This window comes from Pangasianodon hypophthalmus, chromosome 16 (assembly GCF_027358585.1).
Source record: "Pangasianodon hypophthalmus isolate fPanHyp1 chromosome 16, fPanHyp1.pri, whole genome shotgun sequence".
Taxonomy (NCBI): domain Eukaryota; kingdom Metazoa; phylum Chordata; class Actinopteri; order Siluriformes; family Pangasiidae; genus Pangasianodon; species Pangasianodon hypophthalmus.
The window spans coordinates 12,120,464-12,129,446 of NC_069725.1; positions in this window are offsets into that span (position 1 = coordinate 12,120,464).

An 8,983-nucleotide genomic window follows, 5' to 3' on the forward strand; every position below is an offset into this window, starting at 1 on the left:
TAGTTTAGAATGAAATTTTCCTGGTGGGCCTGAATTTCCTGAATAAAGAATAAACCTTAACAAACATTATTTGACAGTTTTTGTTATTTGTGATAATCTTTAATCCTTGATCAAGTAAATGTCTTGTTGCTCTAATTTTTTTTTGTTTAATTAATTTTGTCCTAAGGGGATGCATACATTTTCACTTTGTTTGAGCCCAACTGATGACCGCTCAATTCACAACCAATGAGATTCACTACTGTATGTGAGACCATTCACAGTTGATTGACCAAATTCTATTGATAGACTTTAAAACAGCTGTTAAATGATTTCTTTCAGAAGAAAGATCAGCCAATAATTTGAAAACGATTTAAACTGTTATCAGTACAGCTAGGATCACCACAAATTTCTATGAAGAGCGCTTCATATGAATTCTATGCTTTGCCACTGAGTGGATGACATTAAATACTCATGGTGGAATGTGACAGCAAATAGAGGCATATTTCGCTAATGAGGTGGTTTCTTATGGGCATTTGGGTTTATGACTGGCAACATAATTAGTAGAAGTGGCTAGTAGCTGCTGACATACTCTTCAGCTGACATTTCCATAAAAAAGGGAGAAAGCAGTGGAAATGAAACAAACAAGCTGGCAGCAGAAATGAAACTCATTTACATATAGATTCCAACGAGGCCCTCTCAGTTTTTTAAGTTTTTTTTTTAAAATACATTTTTTTCCACACAATTCTCAGTGCTGATGCTTGTAGCATGTTAGTCAGCTTTGTTTTCCCCCATACCCTCTTTTTTACCTGATCAGTGTCTTCTAAATACTAATTAATGAATGCATAGCGTGTGTGCCCTTTCTATTGGGTCCCTTTGGTATAAGCAGTCGTTAATGGCAGGCTGGTTTATTCAGTGCAGCGACACTTGGAACTGATGCGAAAGGACCTGAGAATGAACACAAGTGATATTTGTGAGCAGAGATCAAAAAGCATTTACCTTTAGATGTTTTCCTGTTATGAATATTCAATGTCCTTGTTGAAATCTAATTTAGGTCTCCTTATCTCTGGGGCCTTTTAATCAGTGCCCATAGCCCGAGGGGTAGATCTGATTGACAGTCAAACTTTGAGATAGAGAGAGCGAGAGAGAGCGAGAGACAGAGAGAGAGCGAGAGAGAGAGAGAGAGAGACTGGTGAACGGATGGATTTGTGAATTTCTGGTTAAGGCAAACGAAAAGAAAGTGCTTTTCTGAATGTAAAATAATGTCTTTCGGGATTCACATTATTATTGCAAACAGTCCTACCTTGTGATGGCAGCTACACATCAAGCAACATAAACTGCTTTTATTTCCACCTCAGACATAATTAATTTAGTTGTACTGCAGAGAACCACTGTTAACACCTTTAACACTGTTTACACTGTTTACGCTTATACTGTTGACTTACACTATTAACTAATATTCCATTAAAATGAGTGAATAAAAAATTCTCTTTAGACTGGTGATCATATGCAGCCCTACGGTTAGTGTTTGGGTGTTTTTTTTGTTGTTGTTTTTTTTTTTAATGCGGTACGATGACCTTAGCCCACCAGATCTTCTAACTCCAAACTAACTGTTATAAAGAGAATTTATTTGCCCTTTTTAATGGATTAACAACAATTTCTGTCCTATAAAACATTTTAATCAACTGATTATACTGAAGTAGCTGGCTGGAATGGCTGCTTTCTGTATTAAAGTCATTTTATGTATTAAATTGCTTTATGAGACCCTCTTTTGAAATGTTCACTCAATATGGGGTAAAAAAAAAATGGAAATCAAACACATAAACTTAGCATATGATGACAGTGGTTTTTTTTTTCATAAACATATAAAGGAAACATGAGGCAAGGTTGTGTGTTGGATAACATTGCTGTCTCACAGCTCCAGGATCCCCAGTTACTGTCTGTAGAGAGTTTGTATGTTCTCCCAGTGTTCACAAGGCTTTCCTCCGGGTTCTCCAGTTTCCTCCCACCTCCCAAAAACATGCTAGTTGCTGAACTGGCTATGCTAAATTGCCCCTAGGTATGAATAAATGTATGAATGTGCATGAGCATGGTTCCCTGCAATGGACTGGTGTCCCATCGGATTAGTGCGTGTATTAATTATTCATTATGAATGCATATAGTAACCTTAGAATCATAAGGTTCTGTCTGGATTAAGAGTGAATTAGAGAAACCGATAATACCAAGGTCACAATATGCTTATTTGTGCACCTTATAGTAAAGTGGTTCCCCCTAATAGGATGAATCTCCATAATCAAGATGAAGACACTGCCAAATATTAATGATCTCTTCTCGATAGCCCCTATCAGCCCACCCCAGAATAAAAGCATAAACATTAGCAGCTAACTGAGTCATATACACTCGCTGTCCACTTTAATAGGAACACCTGTACGCCTGCTCATTTACGCAGTTATCTAATCAGCCAATCATGTGGCAGCAGCACAATGCATAAAATCATGCAGATACAGTTCAAGAGCTTCAGCTAATGTTCACGTCAAACATCAGAATGAAGAAAAAGTGTGACCTCTGCAACTTTAACCGTGGTATGGTTGTTGGTACCAGACCTGCTGATCTGGTGGGATTTTTACACAAAACATCTCTAGAGTTAACACCGAATGGTGTGAAAAACAAAAAACATTGAGTGAGTGACAGTTCTGTGGGTGGAAATGCCTTGTTGATAAGAGAGGTCAGAGGAAAATGGCCAGATTGGCTCGATTTAGTAACTCATTTATTCATATATTCTTTACAACTGTAGTGAGCAGAAAAGCATCTCAGAATGCCCAAAACTTTGAAACCTTGAGGTGCATGAGCTACAACAGCAGAAGACCACATCAAGTCCACTCCTGTCAGCCAAGAATAACAATCTGAGGCTATCATGTGCACAGACCATTATCATGCTTTTTCATATGAAGCATTAAAAATTTAAGATAAATAAATATACATAAGTTGGGCCAGAGATCCTCATCTGTCTCCACTGTCTCAGACATTGCTGCTGCTGACTAAGCATTTGGTGGTCACTTAATTGGCTTACCAGCTTTGTTTTTTTTTTACTCTGTAAAGGTGATCAAAAATCAGTGTAGTGAAGTTGATTATTTTATTTTTAAAAAAATTATATTCAAAAAAGTGCAGATACAGTGAACCATGAGCTCAAGTGCTGTAACAAGAATACAAGTAGTTCGTTACTTTCCACCCCTGCATATAAGGATGCAATTATGTTTTGGTGATTTAAGTGGAGAGGGGGTTGTAGTGTTACAGAGAGTACAGTAAATGTTAGAGTAAATGTTATTGTGTTACTGTGCTGCCAGTATATAGAGTGTAGACACATTTAAACAGAACACTTTTGCCTTTCTTTCATAGGCTTGTGCTGACAAAATTGCATTAGCAACCCAATAAAAGATCGCTGCAATATTCTTATATGCAGCTAAAATGGATGAACTAATTTGAGCTAAGTTTGAGTTGTTTGTTTTTTCCGTTTTGTTATAGATGGGTGTATGGGTCTTTATTTCTATCAACAATGTGTATATCTGCTGACAGTGCTTTAGTGTAACGTGTGTGCAGGTGTGAGGTCCTGTCCCGGAGGGGTCCATTAAAACGGTGCCCCGCTCTCTGCCAGAGCCACAGGACTTTATCTTTAACACTGGCCATATGCTTAGCAGGAGGCCAACAGCTGACTGAGTTTAATTGACGGAAATCAACATATCTGGCCCTGTGTGTGTGTGTGTGTGTGTGTGTAAAGGAGGGGACAGCAAATGATTGGTGATCAGCAAGCCCACAGAGGGGTTTTAAACATTTTAAAAATGTGGTGTAAAAAAAGAGCAGGGGTATCCAAACTTTTTTCTAAGGGGGCCAGATTAGACCACATCAAAATACCCGAGGCCCAATCAACAAAATATTATTTTAAAGCTCCAAAATTGTGAATTGATTTTTAGTGGGATAAATGCAGCAGGGTATCACCTGACAGTTGCAGTTGTGGCACTCAGGACAATATTCATAAATCTTCATAAATCATAAATCATTTATCCTTCTTTCCAGGATAAATGACATTGACCACTTTAGCTAAGGGCTCTTTCCAGAATTCACGAAAGGTTTTCCATGCTTAGTGGTTGGAAGCGTTGCCACTTGGTTCTGGTAACGTTCTGCATGCTGTTTGCGCTAATAAAAAGTTCCTTCTGCCAGGATAGCTTCCAGCTGCTTCAGTTTCTCTGCCCTCTCATCCTCTGAATATTTCCCCCAATGCCCAATGATTTGTTTTATAATGTCTCATGATATTAAATTCCTTCATTGCCAAAGCAGTCTCTTGACATATGAAGCACATGCATGTGCACACGCATTTGCTAGATTAATTTGCAAGTGAAGTCAGTGGGAAAAAAGCCTCTTCAGTTTAGCTAAGTCTGCTACCACTGTCAGGTGAAAGGGAAAACTGCAGCACAATCACACATTCTAAGAGAGAAGCCGCGGGCCAATTCACATCTGTCCACGGGCCGCATTTGGCCCTGGGGCCGGACTTGGGACACCCTTGTAATAGAAGAACAGAAGATCAAATCCTAAAAAGTTGTCTTAACAGTAACTTTTTTTTTTTTTTTTTCATTTTCTCACAAGCGGTAAGAATTTTTCAGTCATTCAGGTCCATGGTACATTGCAATCACAATAAGGAAGACTATCATGCAATAATAGTCATTAGTCAGTTCATGAATAGCCATTTTTATTCTTCCTGAATTGTTAATATGCTACAATAGCATTGAAACCTAGTGAATATTTGTCAGAAAATACTATGTAGGATGCAACTAAATTTGTCATACAAAACAACTGATATTACAACTGAGTGCACATTCAGAGTGCATGTCTTTTAGTGGTGATTTGTATTGTTCATGATGTTTGTAACAAGATGTCTAGTATTTAATTCCTTGCACTGTGGATATAATGTTAAATGACACGTAAGGAATTCTTACCAGCAAGCCCATAATGTTGCATGGGATAGTTTAATTAATATGCTGCTCAGTCTGCAAGAGAGCGCCCAGATACGCAGAGAGGACATTCGCCGAGACGCCGCTGACACACTGACATTGTCATTAGCTTGATGTTAATTAGTAATTAACAGGGCTGTTTCTCTCACACACACAACTCCTGTTCTTCTGACAGGCTCTTTACTGCTCCGTCTCACTGGAAACCAATAAAGTAAGTGGGGGTTCTGTGTCTCTGCCATTTTTCTGGACGTCTAATTAAGTGCTTCACTATTACTTGAAGATTTTTTAAGGCTATTCAGTGTATATACAACACATCATAGCCAGGTGTTGATATACAGAATACTCGAAGTCACATTTTTTTAGACTGGACAAACCAAACAACAGTTTAGCAAGACACCTCTTCCAAATTAGCAAATTTAAGAAACATTCCCCATTAGTGCACAATAGCGTCTATGTGAGTTACTCTGTGAATGCAAAGATTGAGTAATGAATCTTTATGAATTGATAAATGAATTGATGAATTATGAATTGATAAATGAATCTCACAGATAATCACACAATTCACTTGTGAAATATACACATGGGGTTCTTAGACACTTCAAATGTTATGTTTGACACATTTATGATTATGATTCATTTATTTTCACATGATTTTTTTTCCACTATTCATTTATTTTGTGTATTTTTTTTTACACAATTAATTTATTTTCAAATATGATTTTCATAGATGATTTATTTATTTTCACATGTGAATATTTATACACGATTTATTTCTAACTTGTGACTTAATATTTTAATATTTTCACACGTGAGTCACTTATTTTTCATGTGATTTTTATGATTTATTTGTCCATTTGATTTTTTTTCATATGATTCATTTTTCGCATGCTTTTTTCCCCCACATTATTTTTGTCATCCCATATTGTTCATATGATGTCCCATGTATTTACTTCAATTCACAAATAATCATATATTACTCACATAACATGTTAGCCATTTTATTTTATTTTTTTTTTAAATTGTTTTGACCGACACTGTAGCGTGCTTCAGTGAGCCCTCTGGCTTTGTTTGCTTATTAAATCACTTGTGTTGGCATGAAGAGTGTGACAGAAGTATGGGCTGGTCTGAGGGATCGGAATTAGCAAGCATGTCCACACCAGATGTGAATTCAAACACTCACAGTGCACCTTTTAATCCAAATCCTTAACCCTAATATGCTATGTTTCTGTTATGTGTGACAGGTAAAGTAATATTTATGCATCAATCTTAATTTGTCTTCTGATCCCCTCTACAGTGCAGTGATGGTAGTCTTATTGGTTTTGTTAATGCTCTGATGTTATAGAGTGAGTCTAATATGTCTCAACTGCTGTTAAACCTCTTTCTCCTTCTCTCTCGCTTATACACACACATACACACACCTGTGTCACAAGAGGTCTGGATATTGTCGTCTGTCTGTCAAATCGTTTGAATGTTAACAGCATCAGACTAGGAAGGCCTGGGGAAGTTCTTTTCCACAGCAAATCCTCTAATGTCAGCTCAAGAGAAAGAGACAGGGATAGTGATAGTGAAAAGACAAAGATGGCAAGAAGAGGGTGAGAGCGTGTGGTACTTCACATGGTTGTGGTGTACAACAGCTTGTTAGCCCTCTGGGCAGATGAAGACCTACCTTTCTTTGCTATATTTCTCCAACATTCTGTCCCTCTCGTATACTTTCGCACCTTCTGCTGATTTCTGCTTGTTGTTTCTCATCTTATTACTGGCCTCCTGTTCTTAACTTACGTAAGAGACTGGAGTGGGTGTATAAGTGAATATTTTCTGGACCTCCTTTTTACACTGATTTTTTCCATACACATATTCACTACACTGACCTCTTCTGTAGCAATTACATACTTTTCATGATTAGCTAAGATAAATAAAAGATATAAAAGATATAATATAAAAAAAAGCTATAAAATAAAAAAAAAATAAAAGAAACACTTGACTGATCTAACACATGGGAGCCTGAGGGGAAGACTTTATTTGGGCTTCTGTGAGATTTTTTTGGTCCAAATCCACATCTAGGGCCAGAACACTGGGAAAATCATCACTGCAAGTACTGTAAATTCATAAGCAAATCTTCCAAAACACACATGCTGGTGTAAAACACACAAAACCATAAAGGCCTACGAACTGAGGCTAGGAACTGGCAAACTAGGAGACAAGTAACATTCATTCATACTTCTTCAGTAACTGCTTTATCCTGGTCAGGGTTGTGGTGGACCCAGAGCATATCCTGAGAACACTGGGTACAAAGCAGGAATACACCCTGGATGGGAAACCAGTCCATAGCAGGGCACCATCCACAGACACATTCACACACTTATTTACACCTCAGGGCAATTTATCATAGCCAATCCACCTACTACCATGTCTTTGGGAGGAAACTCATATGGACAAAGAGAACATACAAAATTCCACACAAACAGTAACCCAAGCTCAGAAACATCGAACCCAGGAACCCAGAGCTGTGAGGGGGCATTGTGACCCACTGTGCCACCGTGCTGCTCCCCCCAGTGATACACTATATGGCCAAAAGTAGGTGGACACCTAAGCATCACACCCATATGTGGGTCTTCCCCAAACGGTTGCCACACAACTGTCTAGAATGACTTTGTATCCTGTAGCATTAAGATTTCCCTTTTACTGGAACTTAAAGGGCCCAAAAATGTTCCAGAATGACAATGCTCCTGTGCACAAAGCGAGATCCAAAGACATGGTTTGCCAAGACAGAAATCAAGTGGCCTGCACAGAACCCTGACCTCAACCCCACTGAACACGTTTGGGATGAACTGGAGCACTTACTGCATGACAGGCGTATTCACCTGACATCAGTGCTCAACCTCACTAATGCTCTCGTGGCTGAATAGGCACAAATCTTCACAGCCACTCTCCAAAATCTAGTGGAAAGCCTTCCCAGAAGAGTCGAGGTTATTATAACAACAAAGTTAGGACTAAGTCTATGATGGGCAGGTGTCCACAAACTTTTGCCATATAGTGTATTTTGGCTTTCGCTTTTCAACCGACGTTATGTTCTCCAGTCTATGGATGGCGCGTGTGCATGTGTTTGAGTAGAATGGCTTTGCAGTGTGTTCTAGTGAGGGTATGAGCTGTTTTGTTTTTAGTGATTAGCTAGGTCTTGCTAACTTCCATACAACGCAGAGGAAAACTAAAAGAAAAATAGTGCGATTAGTGACTGTTTATGTGTCTAGGCCTACAGTTTTTTGACGCATTTACCACAGAAAAGGCCAGAGATTTATTATCATATAAACAGTAGCCCAGTTCAAAGATGTATTAATATAGATTCAACCATAGATTCGAAGACGGGTCAGAATCTGGTCCTGGTGCCAGTCAGTGCTGCTCATCTTGGGTTATGACACATGTTTGCCCACTCCACTTCACCCTGGGTTGCTGATCTCACCTCCCCCTGCCCAGAGTTACGGTAACGGGCAGGGCCATCTGTCTCCTCACTAACCTGAGCAGGTCCCATGAGAGGGGTGACTGACGCCTGGCCTGTGGCACACACACCCTCTGCCAGCTCACCAGCATGGCACACAGTAGTCTGCCATATGGTGCCACAACATACGTCCAGAGAGGGGGAGAGAGACCTGCATGTCCGTTCATGCTCATATTGATCCTACATTGTGATATGGGGTGAGTGCTACATGAGATATGAAGGTTCTGATTTGAGTGTGGTGACATCACGCATGGCCCAGGATGTGATTGGCTGAATGCATGTTTGCTGTAATAACTTTTCTACTTTGCTTATATGTAGCTGAACTTTTAATGAACTGTTGATCTATAAAAAGTAGCCCTCTACTGCCTCCTTGTGGTAAATACTGAAGACTTCTTTGGCTTCTTACTTTCTTTTACTTTGCATTGAGATTGGACCTCTGTGATGAAATCATGCTGAAAAATAATCCTTACACTTGATAAAATATAGTTTTATTTTTGAACAAAAGGTTTAC